General features: G+C 39.4%; 1 pseudogene across 1 annotated transcript in view; it reads left to right on the plus strand.

Moving 5' to 3' along the window:
* LOC145500957 (neuralized-like protein 4) overlaps positions 1 to 10,205 on the plus strand; it is a 28,824-nt pseudogene extending 18,619 nt beyond the window's left edge. The window contains exons 11-14 of the transcript XR_014051168.1: positions 4,760 to 4,898; positions 5,545 to 5,720; positions 7,484 to 7,631; positions 9,343 to 10,205. The product of XR_014051168.1 is annotated as a neuralized-like protein 4 (transcript). The remainder of the gene's footprint in view (positions 1 to 4,759; positions 4,899 to 5,544; positions 5,721 to 7,483; positions 7,632 to 9,342) is intronic.
* The last annotated feature ends 4,822 nt before the right edge of the window (positions 10,206 to 15,027 follow it).

Below are 15,027 nucleotides of genomic sequence, written 5' to 3' on the forward strand. Positions count from 1 at the left end.
AGTGCTGAAGACCAGGATGGAGGCTAAGCTTAAAAAGCCGCCCCAAATACTACACATGTGGTAGTATCTAAGCCATTACCAGAGTGCTCAAACTAGCAAGCTAGTGAGCATGCACAATTGCAAGAGTAACGACTCATCCCAGTAGAGTGCTCAAAATGGACATGAAAGCAGAGTTTTGTATGCCAGCGAGCTATATCTTTAACAGAATAAATTTATAGAGCGCTCGACTCTGAAAGGAGCAGTGTAGATAATAAACAATGGTAGCAAGACTTCAATTCATCGTTTTATTGCGACAACGCTGTTTCGTATGGTCAAAGGATGACCACACTCATCAGGCAATATCAACGAATGACCGTTAAATTTCACAAACTGGCAATTAAAAGCTAACTTTAGGTTGCTATGAGATATAAAAACTGTTGCTATGATATGGAAAAACAGATGCTATATAACATTGAAAAACTGGCAGTAAAAAAAAAAATAATAATAATAAAAAAATAATAATAATAAAAAGTAAAATAAGAATAAAAAATGAAGCAGTTGCTATGGGATTTAAAATCTGAAATCTCGTGTTGCTAAAAGATTGCGTTACTTGCTCACAAAGTTCTTGAGTAGGTATCTGTTTCTGTGGGGGCACGCACTTGCTAGTTCGTTTCGCTTGTTCAAAGTACACAAACTCTTCTTACAGATGATCACGAATTTTTCAAAAAGACATAAATTACATTTGTTAGTAGTGTTGCTATAAGGTCTGCACTGCTTAATGATTCTCCACTTGATGGTAAAAGGTTTGTTGTTGTCTTTGAGTGTCCAAATATGTTTAGATAGCTCAGTTTCGTTTCTCTTGTTTTGGTGTCGAAAGGATGCTGTGTGATTCCTGTAGCGCTCTTTAAAATTTGTGGCGAGGCCCACGTATGATTCTGATGACGTTTGTGTTGTGATTGTGGCTTGGTAAACTACATTTTGTGTGAGGCATTTTCCGTCCAGCGGGCATTGATCCTTTTTTCTGCAGTTGCATTCTTTGGCGTTTGTTTGTGTTTGCGACTGGTGGTAATCTGATAGTAGTGCTTTGTTGTGTGACGAGATGATACTCTTCATGTTAGGCATGCAGGAGTAGCTGAGCTTCAGTGTGTGCTTGTTGAAGATCTTGTGTAGGGGGTGTCCGTTAGGGAAGCATCTGTCAATGATGTTTAGGAACTTCCTTCCCAGGTTAGTTTTCACGTTAGCATTCCATGGGGGGTTGTACCATACGATTTTTCTTTGGCGATTTCTGTTGCGCTTTGGCTGTGGTTTATACGTGAGCTTGTGATTGTAGCCGCTCTCGTCAAACGCTTTCTGGTACGGCGGAATCGCTTCGTCAAAAACTTTCTGGCTAGATGAGATGCTGGTCAGTCGTTTGTTGATGTTTTCTGGAATGTTCTTCAGTAGTGCGGGTGGGTGATTACTTTGTCGGTGAACGTAGTGGATTTTGTTGTTGGATTTCATGAAGGGTTTGTAAGATCCACTTGTAAGGTCTAGGGTTACGTCTAGGAAGTTTACGGTTTTTTTGTTTGCTTCGATGGTGATTTTGAGGCCATTTGACTTGAAAATTTCACTGACTTCTTGTTTCGTTTTCTCGATTTGTTTAGGTGTTGCTTTGCACACTGCCAGACCATCGTCACGGTAGAGACCAACTTGGCCTTTAAGTTTCGGTGTGATGAGGGACAACATGTAGGTGCCGACGAGTTCGCATGTCTCGGCTCCATCATATGAGCCCATCGTCACGTCAAATAAGTTGCTGGTGTTTTTCTTTTCCCATGCCGTGTTCTGGTGATACAACAGTGATTTTTTCGCGTGTGTGATGATGTGGCGGTCTTGCGGAGTGATGTGCGTGAATTGGGATGCATAGTCAAGTGCCTTTTTCAGAAGCTGCTCGGAAATGGATGGGTAGAAGTCACATACATCGAAAGTTATGAACGCGTGTTGGGATTTGTTTGGGATTGCTTGAAACCATTCGATGACATTTGAGGTACTTCTCCATAGATTCGCTTTTGTTACTTTGATTATTTCTTTGTTTATGTTGTCTAAAATGTGCTTGCTGATTATGCCGATCTCTGATTTTGTGGGATTTATGAGTCTGCATGTTGGGTTGTTTGTGAAATCACGCTTGTGGTCTTTTAATGTTATGAATGCGTCTCTGCTCGCGGAAACTTCAGTGCGGTCATCAAGTTTAAGGTCTTGGGCGATCTTTTTGTCGACGGAGGTAATTGAATCTGGGATGTTTTTGTTAGTTTTCTTGTAAGCCTTAGTGACGTTTTTCTGTAGGAGGTTTAAATAGTCTTGAGGTTCAGCCTTGTAGTGGTTGGTAGTTTTGTCGGCTTTTACATAGATGTTCTTATCTTGTCGGATTTCTTGTACGTCTTTGTCAAGTTTTGCTTGGAGGCTATTTGTTGCAGTGCAGTTGGTTTTAAACTCCACTCGTTGGATCATATTAAGCATGTTGTCTTCAAATTCATCGAGGGCGCTAACGTGCGGTGGTGGGCGTTTTGATTTGAATCCGTACGTTTCTTTATCTTTGCTATCGGTGTCGTGGTTTTGCAAAAAGAAGAAGGCTTTCCAACGCATTCGGTGTATTAAGGATTCTGTTTTCTCTATCAGGATTTGTAGATACTTGCTTTTACTTGCCAGCAGGATGTTCTTGGTCGAATAACTGAAATCTTTAACCTGGTAATTCATTCTTGACAGCGCTCAACTTGGTGAAAGGAGCAGTAGAAACTTCTTGAACTTGAACAGATAGCAACATTACTAACAAATGTAATTTATGTCTTTTTGAAAAATTCGTGATCATCTGTAAGAAGAGTTTGTGTACTTTGAACAAGCGAAACGAACTAGCAAGTGCGTGCCCCCACAGAAACAGATACCTACTCAAGAACTTTGTGAGCAAGTAACGCAATCTTTTAGCAACACGAGATTTCAGATTTTAAATCCCATAGCAACTGCTTCATTTTTTATTCTTATTTTACTTTTTATTATTATTCTTTTATTTTTTTTAATTTTATTATTATTTTTTTTTATTTTATTATTATTATTATTTTTTTTATTGCCAGTTTTTCAATGTTATATAGCATCTGTTTTTCCATATCATAGCAACAGTTTTTATATCTCATAGCAACCTAAAGTTAGCTTTTAATTGCCAGTTTGTGAAATTTAACGGTCATTCGTTGATATTGCCTGATGAGTGTGGTCATCCTTTGACCATACGAAACAGCGTTGTCGCAATAAAACGATGAATTGAAGTCTTGCTACCATTGCTTATTATATATATATATATATATATATATATATATATATATATATTTATTAAATCCATTTTGAAATCACTGGTTATCCTTGCAATTTGATTGGCTCTCAGTGGTTCGATTTATTCACGAATCGCACTATTTTTTGCCCTAAATCGCATCTTTTTCTCAGCCAGTGAGAATGGGAGAGTAAAACAAAACACCCAATAAGATTTCAAGGTTAGTTTAAAGTAACCAATAAAATTTCAGAAAAATGAAAGGTGTGGCGTATTTTGCAACTATTATTGCTATTATTGTTGTTATTGTTGTTTTTTTTCCCAAAACAATTGACGAATTTAATTAATTATAGTTTCTGAATGACGATTATGAGTTCCTTCAGGCTAAAGACCTACTTTAATGTAAGTTTCCAGCTTTTAATGTCCATTTTGACGAATATTTTGGGGATTTTTCTTCAACATCAGCTTAAGATCCGCATGATACCAAGTACAGCAAAACATAAACAAACGAAAACCACACAACAACAACTTCAGAGCCATCTCAAGAAGATAGATGTTTCCAGGTTTTCGGTAGTTTAAAACCAAGCAATACAAGGGCTCAACTCTGTCGCTGTGAATAAAAATACGTCCCGCTCCACAAAACAGTGAATGAACGAACTTCCGAAGCTGGCCGGTGCCAGTCCTTCTATCTTGAAAATATCTTGAAACAAATGGCGCGGCAAGAACTTGACAAGGTCCTGAGTATTAAGTTCTATGTCGAGGTCACAAAAAGAAACGAAGATGATAACGAACTGCAATCCCTTAAAATCAAGCAGAGTGCCATTGAACGGTATTTTAAAGAGAGCAACTATCCACTGGGCATCGTGCACTCGAGGGAGTTTCACAACTCAAAAGAAATCCATCGTAGAATTGCACTAGCTGCACCTTCAAATTCCTTCTCCAAAGATAACTAGAAGTCTCAGCCTCAACCACAGAAGAAAGGAAGGCCTTTCATCATTGATTCGGGTGACGAGAATTGAACTTTTACGCATGAAGTAGGCTCTTTTCGCTCTGACTTCACGGCTTGTTTCTTTGTTATGCTTGAACGAGTTTTCAACACATGAAATCGTTTGCATACTAAATGAGACGTAACGACGTTTCCGGTTCAACTATTTTTAACAAAGCAGCTAATGGCACAATACACCAAAATCTAAAATTTAAGGCGATTAAATTGTGCGATTTCAAAATGGATCTAATAAAATGGCAATTGAACTTCGTGTCGTGTAATTTTGGTCCGAAATCATACTTGTGATTTCAGACCAAATTGCACTCCACTCAGTTCAAATACCATTATTAAAGTGATCGCATCGAACGCACTCGTAGTCTTTGATTGCTACTAGTCTATAAATCGAATGTATTACTGGAAACTGAATGTATAGATCTGTCCAGTTGCATCCAGCTCGCTTTAAGTTCTCTTTGTTTGTTTGTTTGTTTGTTTGTTTGTTTTTTCAGAAATTTTCTTTGACCCAAGATACGACAGATGTTTCTGCACGGAGTGCCACGCAACCCGAGGGGACAATCTTTACTACAATCGAGGAAAACCTGCAAAGGACTACGGGATTCCAATAGGATGGTGTCGGTTTGGGCTCAAGTTAGTTGAACGTGTAATGAGTAGTTACCAGTAAAACATAGTAAGTCAGAGTTTTGGCCAAGTGCAAAATATAGCGCAACACACAGTACTGTTCATTTGTTTGTTGGTTTATTTGTCTGTTTGTTTGTTTGATTGGGTTTTTTCGTAGTCTTTCTGGACGATATTGTGTTGTTTGTAATCCGACGGAGATTCTTTTCCATCATGAATAGAAAAATTCAGGTTTAGAAAATTTAGCATAGGTTTGCCATTGTCTAGAAACTCTAAAGGAGTTACCAATTTTTTTTTTGATTGTGTGATTGGCAGTCGGCAGTGTCGTGTAGTTAGTGGTATAAGACATGTATGTATTAAATGAAGTGAAAGAAGCCGGACGTGACGTGGGCAAAGAAAACAAAAGCACGTGGACTGTTAAGTAATATGTGAATGTGAATTAATCAACATGACACGAGCGTGGGACAAAGAAAAATTCTGAGTCCCCGATAGGAATCGAACCCATGATCTCCCAAAGTAATATGTTGTCCTTATTCCGGGATTCGTTTCTTCTTATTTTTCCGCTCATTTTTGTGTGATAAGACACAACGCTCAATAGCATCTGTATAACGGGGCTTTGCAAAAATTCACGTTTTGTGTGTTCTATATATATTTGTAGGGTTCAGCCTCGAGCTAACGCTCTGGACGTGTTTAACAAATGGCATGTGGCATTCCACGGCACAAGAGTAGACAGTGTTAACGCGATCTTGGAATGCGGTGATCTTCTTATGCCAGCATGGCGCAGAATGCCTATTGTTCTCGGGACATTTACTTACAGTTCGAAAAAGTGTATAGGTATGTCATGACGCTTATTAATATTCATCGATGCTCCGAACGAGCTGTTTTCATTGTTGCTATGAATGCGCGACAATACTCATTACCTCATGATGAGGCGGTAAACTAAACAATAAACTCTCCGCCTATTGTTTCTTTCTTTGTTTCAATGAGCTCAACGTGCTTTTGTTATTTAAATATCGAAACAACTCACCGCACGCGTGTGTTTTTTGTTCGTTTCGCAAAAGTCAAACATCCACGCGTTAACTCATTTTCGCGTAATGGATTTGCACTTGCTTTAAGGAGGTTTCGTTGTGTAGAATTTGTAACACTGGAATCAAAGCTCACTTCATTTATCTTCATTGTGTCTGCGCGAGCGAGACAATTGTGTCGTAAATAAAACAATTCTTTCACTCTGTGCAGTTTGCGCGCGGAAGCGAAAACGAGCTATAAACAAACTATTTGTTCCGTCTTAGGATGCTTTTTAACTTTCGCGTATCCAGAACAGCCGGTGAGTGAATTAAAATAATGGTTGCCAAATGCATGAATGCTTAAAACGCGCGGGCAAAAAAAGTGGTCTGACCACTGATCAAATCGCAGCGATCAGTATCATGGTTGAAACGATGTCCCGTCTCTGCGCGTTTAAACTGAATTACAAGCATACGCCAGTCTTGATAAGAGAGATCGCGAAGTGTTTTGGTTTTTCCTTGCAAAGATTGTATAAGTTAATTGTGAACCGGCAATTGTGAACCATTTTACACACGAGTGGCTTTTTTTGAATGGGTTTTGTTTTAGTCTTGGTTACCATTGTTATTCGGTCGTAGGCTTGAAACAATAGCCCACTTGCTCGAGACGCGCCATTTTCAAACACAACTACAACTAGCAGTTTTCAAACCGGAAAGAACAGTGGTTCCCGTTGACCGATTTTTAATCTTCAAACATATTTTGGTAGAAAAAAGATAAATTTTTCATTTGCCGTTCGTGGGTTGGCGAAAATCAGTAGAACTTTTTAGAAATGTCGTTTTGAAAACAGCCTCCATACAAAAAAGGCCAATTTTGCTGTATTTTCAAGTGCAAAAGAACAGTCCTTACACTTGTTCAATTTTTGTTTGTTTTAGCCTTTAAATGTAGATATAGCATTCTCCTTCACAAAGCCGCGCGTGGGTTGGTAGATTTATACTTCTTGAAACCAGAAAAGCAAGTTTAATCAACGCTACTGAGCCAATTTTAGCCCTTTCTTCTCTTATTGTGAGCGCTCTCGCATTCAAATTTGCCGCTTCGCTGATAATGAATATTTAATGATGTCCATGCATTCTGCCCCATGGGTATTTCGTTTAGCATTTAAATTCTAATTAAACAGTAAATCATATAGAGGATATATACAATGTCCATAGCATGATAATGATGCTGTTTGCGTTGAGTCAGGATAATTCTTAGATTAGATTGCACGCTAATATATGGCTGGTAGCGCACGATAGTTCATCCAATCAAATTGCACCATTTGCATTAGTATACTAGTAGAATTCTACTAATACATCGCTATTTTTCTTTATCGCATTCAGCTTTAGAAATATATAAAAGTTTGATTTCACAATGTCAATTTGAAATACTACTTAAATGATATTTACTTCTGAAGAAGTGACGTTTGCAATTTATCATCATACAACGCATGTCACCCACATATCTATCTATCTATCTATCTATCTATCTATCTATCTATCTATATATCTAAAATAAATTGAAGGCTTGATTTTAATTTCAAAATTGTTTAATTTTACGTGCAGGTGATGTCGCGCTCGGAGGAAAAAAGTTAAGCGAGGTAGATGGACATTTTAATGATAGCAGAAAGCCAAAAGGATTTGACACAAAACAGATCTTTGTATCACCGAGTGTCCGATACTCTGGACACAACTGCTATGCAAAACCCAAAAGGTAATCTGAACGTTTTTCCCCTCAGTTGCCATCATCTGTTTGCATTCGAGTATTCTCCAAGGGCTGGGTAAGATCGGCACTATAAGTGTCCTTCTTGGCCGACATTCTATCTAAATTAACCGAACCTCTATTGCTGTTTAAATGATGGGTGAACCTAAACAGCAACAAGTTGCGTACAATTCGAAGTATCACCTGACCTTCGGGAGCTGATAGCCCTATTAATTGTACCAAATTTACGAGAATTCATCTCACTTACCCTGGATTTGAATCTCGTCCTCTCGTTACACATATTGCAATTGAGCAAAATCATGGCTATGTATTAAGTCCAGGTGTAGTCAATCGGTAAAAATTGATATCGGAAATCAATCGAGTCAATCGATATTAACCGACATCAATTGTCGATTGCTATCGATTGATATTTGCAATCGATAATAATCAAAAATTTCTTCATTGAGTGCTATCGATTGGCAAAAATCGATAACAATCGATAATTCCTGTCTTCAGGAATATCGATTTTTATCGTTTTTGGCCAAAGATGGCTTTGTTACTGTGTAAAACAATACCTGGACCAACACGAGACGTTCATCTTCAGCATGCTACTGTACTAGATTATATTTTCCTTGATGTATTCTTACGTTTGTTTCCTGATGGAAATAATTGGATTCTCTAGAAAGCTGACTCTGTTGTTTACTTTGCTTCATGTTAATGCCGACGCTACAATAATGGGACCAGGGGTTTTACGCTGCTACTCTGGGTTGAGTTTCTTCCGGTGTCGTAATCTGACAAAGAAAGATTTTGGCAGAAATATTTTGGACCATTGAAGCAGTTGTTTCCGTTCTTGTTATTTTGTCAATGATTGTAAAAGATATGCAGGCTATGATAAATTGACTCGATAAAGCCATTTTAGAGAAATTTTGTCAGTGTAACTTGTAAAAGGACAAAAACAATTTTCGATAACAATCGATAATTATTGACACCAATCGATGAGTCAATTGCTATCGATTGTTATCGGCAATCGATAAAAATCGATATCTCACAACTCTTCCTCTTCATCGATTTTCTTCGATTGATATCGATTTTTATCGATTAATATCGATTATCGGTTTATCGATTCACTACATCTGGATTACGCTGGGCCTCGCGGGGTAAAATGATATTGGGAATTGGGATTTGAGTCTCCACTACTGGGGATCATAAACAAGAAAATGGGAATGCGATTGGAATTTGGGCTCAAAATAGGCTGATAAATGGGACTTGGGTAAAGTTCGGGCTGGGAAATGATATTTATAACCCTCTTTCAGATAGGTAAAGTCTGCATACGAGCCAAGTGGCCCTTCTGGCCGGTGCTTATCCCGGTCTCGGTAGCATGAAGCGACTAGCTAGGAGGGAGTATGTTTATTTCTCCTGGACGGGATGCTAGGTTAATCCCCAGCATTAAGTTCGTCGGTACCCATTTATACACCTGGGTGGAGAGAGGCACTGAGAGTTACTTTTCAGGGCTAGAACCCGGGCCGCTCGAACTGGAAGCGGGCGCACTAACCATGAGGCCACTGCGTCCTTTCAGGTTGACCCTCTATTAATTGTCAACCGTTATTTTTATAAAAATTTTTTTCATTCTAATCATATTAAAACATCGCACATAAACCGTCTATTTTCTGTATGGTTTGCCTGTATTTATTTATCATATTATGGCTTTTCTGTGACCTTGTAGTTTTCAAGACCCGTCAACAAACGAGACTTTCAGCTCAAAAGCAGTTCTGCAGCTTTGTATCAACCCAGAGAGCTATCAAGTTGGGCCTCAGACAATCGGCGCTACATCTGAGATCGACCCGAAGTTTAGCAATCAGGAAATTGAATGGTCCACTAAGGAACGTGGATCCATAATTCTTTACGGGCTTCTAGTTAAACTTGATGAAGCCAATTGAACATCTTTATTGAAGGCAGTCCGTCAGGATTAACAAAACGGCTGCCAAATCATGCCATGTCATTAGGACAGGTTGTGTTGTAATATTTAGGATATGTTGAGCTGTAAACATCTGTGAAATTCGTTTAAAACTGAAGCACAAATGAAACACTGTTTATGTATGGACAGTAAAGTTAGTGGGTCCATTAACCTTTTTCTAAGGTTCGATTTAGACCTCTACGTATGCGACTTTCATCATTGTAGTCTGTCCGAGGTTACTGTTGCCTTAGCGGTTTAAAACATGTTTCAAAGACTTAGGACACTTTTAGAGTGGTACACAACAATGTGCAAGCCAGCTGCATGCTTGATTTATGTAGCAAAAGATTTCTTGTCGTATTAACGTACGCCTTTGGCATGCAACAAAGTTGTAGCGTATCAATGGACACTAATAATAGCGAATGATCCCGTGTTGCCATCTCCTAAGATGAAAACAGATTTTGATTTTACAAAGAAACGTTAGAAAATCAATTTCGTAGTAAAATGCAAAGCTATGCATGGGGTAAGAAAAAATGGCTAAGTAAATTCATAGTTAATTGTGAACTATTTCTTTCCGACAAGCTAAGGAGAGTCACCGAACAATGTAAGTTCGCACTGTTGAGTGACTATTCTGCAGTGAAGATGTGCTATTCATATTGTGTTGTCTGTATCCGAGTTGTTTAGATATTAAACATATAGGGCTTTTCAACACTTGACACACTAAAAAGTGGTCATAATATTAAAATATCCTCGGCAAGAACTAAACAAATTTTGCCAATAAAAAATGGTTAGTGCTGTCTTGGGAGATTTTTAGATCACAGTCTTTTTAATTGTTATCATATTGAAAAAAAAAAAGAAAAAAAACGAAAAAGAAAAAGAAAAAAAAAAAAAACGAACAATTTGAGTGGTTGTTAGAGAATGAATGATAATCCGAGAATGTTCATTCTAACAGGGCCGTAGCCAGAAACAAATTATGACTGAGGCAGTGTCCAAGAAATGAGTTGTGACTGAGGTAATGTCCATGGTTTAATTTTGTTCTTGGGAATTTAGGGTGTTTTTGATGACTTTAAACAACAGAAACGAAAAAATGACTCAGCAAATGCCTCGGTTTGCCTGTTACTAGCTGCGGCCCTGATTCATTATGTCGAAATTGAGACAACAGTTGGCAAAACGGAGAAGTTATATTTTTGTATTTCCAGTTGCAAGTGCACCTGCCTTCAGTTTGCTCCACTGTTGAATGGGAAGGTGTCCGAGGATTAATCGTTGAACAGGACTGTACCCTGCATGTCTTTCTGAAAGGACCTGATTATCACGAGGAACTTAAGAGGGCAATCAACCTTCGAAAGCTGATGAATAGGCAATTTTCGCTGTTGACCGCATCAAAAGCGTTGACCAGATAGATGAAAATGATGTACAGTGATCGTCTCTACTCACATAACTTTCTTGTAACTCGCGCAGAGCGAAGAACATATGTATCGCTGACCCGCTACATCTTGAAATGAGCTGTGATTCTGGATATATGAATCATCACTGTCCCAAGTAAAGAGAGCACAGTGGAAAAGGCTTTCCCGACGACGCCAAAAATTCAACGATAAAACAACGAAATAGATACGGAGGAAAAAGTGGAGCAGTTATCCGTCTATGGTTACAGGGTACTCTTCAGCTGCTTCAACTCGATGAATATTCAGTAACACACTGCTAGCCGAAAGACCTTTTTAAAAAACTTTCTCTCTAATTTCCAGATTTTCTCTCATTAGCGAGGGAAAGTTGGAACTCTGCAATGTTGCGGGGCAATGTTTCATATTGATCGACGGTTTGCTGGAAGCAGTTTGCGATGACTTCCTAAGTTCCGCGTGAATTCAACACAAGGTACCGTGTTCAGTTCTCCTCTTATGAAATGACATAATATCGTCGGTTTTGCATCACAGATTGCCCAAAAATTAGCGACGGGTTAGGACACAACCTGCTGAGCAAGTTTAGAAACGAGATTTCCAGTTTGGCTACTTTAACTCTTTCTGTCACTTATTTCTTTCAATCTGTTGATAAACGCTCGGCCGCATGGCTTTTTTTCGTCTCCTTCTCCGACATAGAGGTGGTATTATTTCATTTTACACGGGAACAATAGAAATCGGAAGTGTGGGAAAATGCCTGAGCAAATATGAATTAATACTTGAAGGTTGCTTGGAGTACTTCAAAGTTACTGTCAATCAATTGTGGAACAACGCGCCGAAAAATTGCAGAGTTCCCGCCAAAGAAACACCCGCTTCCTTGTCATGCGCTGAAAATGCAAATGTCCTTGCATCGCATCTTTGGTAACAATGAACTAATATAACATTTGCGCAATCCCACGAGTTTAACCTATCGGACAGCACCATTCTTTCCGGCACTTGCTCCATTCGGTGACGTCATCAGTACGAAAGATCTTTTTATGGCAGATCCCCGCAGACTTTGTTAAGTTGACAAGCAAGAACATTTTGCATAAGATTCAAATTTAAGGTTACGGTAGACCTTCAGGGGTGTCTTTCAGGGGATCATACGTGCTCGCAGTTTTATTTTTTTATTTTTTTTATTTAAAAAAAAAACAACAACAACAACAGAAAAGTGTTAGATGCCGTAAAGTTAATAAAATATAGAATCAGATGAAATAAGATTTGATCCAATAGTTATCGCATGCAAAACCTTCAACAACACACTGCTGATTTACAACTGGTGGCTTCGTTTCTTTCACATTGAGTTCTCGTTCAATTTTCCGGCTCTCAAACACAGGCTGGATGGTGGGGTGTACTTTTAGGGTTAGATCTTTAAGTTGTTTCCTCACAATATCTGCTGACTGGTTTGGTCTTTAAGTGGTAATTACTCGAACCATGCCATCTGTCTCTTTAGATGGTGATAAAAGCTGCTGCTAGTCACAAACCTTTGAGTCAACAAAACTTCTGATGGGGAGTTAACAATGTGTTTGGGATACCTCAATTCAAACGTGAGAATACTGTCTGCAATCGGTCACAGTCATCGGAGAAATATGACCAAGACGAAGATAAACGATGTGCTCGATTAAGCATAGTTTTCTGTAAACCATTTTTATACGCATCGATTGTCGACATGACTCTGGTAGTCCAAGAGTGGATGTCAGTCGTTTCGCCTACAAGTCGTTTCGCCTACATCGAGGCCGTTTCGCCTACACGACCGAGGTCGTTTCGCCTACACGATCTGAGTAGATTCACCTACATTAAAGTCGTTTCGCCTACACTTAAGTCCAAAATATTTTGCGAAGATAGATGAACACCACTACCCACAAGTAGCGGAGGAGTCGTATTTGACCGTATTTCCAGTTAAATTCTGAGATATTACAGCGTCTGACTGAGGAGGGGAAACGACTTTTGTTTCGAGTTATCGGGAAGTTAGAGAAATTGGGATTCTGCACAGTTTGGTCACGTAGAGTTACGGGCACTTCAAGTAAAAACGTATCGATCCTCTGATCCCTGTGCCCTGTCAGACATCTTTTGGTGGAATGGAGGTGTAAAGGAAAATCACGCAACAACAGTTGTGTAGAAAATAAATTTAATCTCTCACTTTTTAGCTAGTCACAGTGGGGACATGTGCGTGACCCTGGTGGTCACGCGCCCTGTTAAATTGTTGTATGTAATAGAACTATTTGCAGGGAGCTGAACCAAAAAACTTTAAATAAATGCATTTCTCTATTAATTGGAGTGCTGAGCGAATATTCGTGACGGGCCATTCAGACGTTCAGCAGTGTTTCTCTCATTCGAAAAATCATCCCAATGATCGAATATTTTGGCCTGAAGGGAGCGGTATTTGCTCTTTGAATCCTTTATAGCTTTTTTTCGGAGACCAAACGAATTCGTAGTACCGTCAGCCGAGCCTCTTGATGGAGAAGGTCGAGCAGGAGGTAGATTAGCATGCTCCATTTGCCCGACGTACGGCGATGAAGGCCTTTGTGCCATCCTTCGATGTCATTGTTTGTTCTTACAGTCATCTGGAAGACGCTCCAGCAAGAGAGCGGCCAGGTGTTGCCGGGTTTTGATCCAGGTTTCCGGCTTCAGCTGGTCTGTTGTTGGCTGAGCTCGCAACTGCTCGAACATTGGACGGATTTCCCCTTGGGGCAGGAACGGCAGGGCCGTGAGTTTACACATATACAGGTATGTGCCTTTGTCATGATTGTATTGGTGGTGGAGTCCAAGCTCTTGAATCTGAAAAAAACTCCAGCAAATTATTACTTTTGTCTAGATTCTCAAAATCCTACTGCCATCTGGGTTTAAGTCGACTTCTTCTGTTTTCTAACGAATGGTGTTTGACTTGATTTGGTTCATGCAAAATGCTAGCTTGTCCTCTCGCCGGCAGCCTGTTAGCAGACTAGTAAATGCTCAAGCGGAATAGTGTTGATCTACACCAGTATTGTCATAACCGCGGGTAAGTAAGTTTGACTGTCATTTCTTCAACGTGTACATACGAAATTCAATTTATGTTTTGAATCATCCGATTTATGTTTTAAGTTTGAATCCTCTGATTAGGTTAGGGATTAATCGAAAACAGTTGAACAATATTTTCAACCTACCTTCCTCCAAAGAGCCTGAGTCCAATGGAATACACACCCATTGATCCTAGCGTTAGGGAGGAACTGCCGAAGAACACTTCAGAGAGCCTTTTCAAAGTTGATGGTTATCTGGCGGACCTCAGGGTCAACAGGGAGCATCTGCTGAATTGACTTCATGACCTAAAAGTGAAGAAAAGAAAGAGAGAACGTTTAACAATATAATCGTTATCTTTTTTTGTCCTGTCAACGTCATCGTAAAATCAGGAAGAAATAAATTGAGTGTGACAATCATTATAAGTTCGTGACAATTGTTTAGCGTTACATTTGATACTCAGGACATGTCAGATCGTCTTAGCAATGACGTTTATCGTATTTCTTAAGCAACCCTATCAGCTACTAAAACATATTCGAGACATAGTGAGTGATTTAGCTGTGAGCATTAAAACATATTACAATGAGATGACTGAGATAATACTTACCGCACGACAGTCAGTCTTTCTTTTTTCTTCCAGACATCATTACCAACACCAGCGGAACTTGTTTCGCGTGATCGTCAGTGCGCACAAATGCGTTGATGGTAAACAGCTGCTGGAATGGTCGCTTGACTAACTTAAATGTGCCATCTATGTACCAGGTCTTTGCTTGGCCCAGGTGTTCTAGTTGCTGGTCTGTAGCAAGGATTATGTGCCGTGTTTTTTTTAATGTCCGCTTTCAGGAAACCATCCACAACATGCTCCTGGCATAGTTCGAAATCCAAATCCAATGGATCCTGTGGTCGCGTACTCTGTCGAACTCTGTCGGCGGCCCCGGCCAGGTGATCAGGTTTAGAAAGAGCTGGACATGGCTCACCCCCGACTTCATTAAGGAGGACCTGATAGACAAAAATGAGAAGTGGGGGAAATTTA

This window comes from Orbicella franksi, chromosome 10 (assembly GCF_964199315.1).
Source record: "Orbicella franksi chromosome 10, jaOrbFran1.1, whole genome shotgun sequence".
NCBI lineage: Eukaryota > Metazoa > Cnidaria > Anthozoa > Scleractinia > Merulinidae > Orbicella > Orbicella franksi.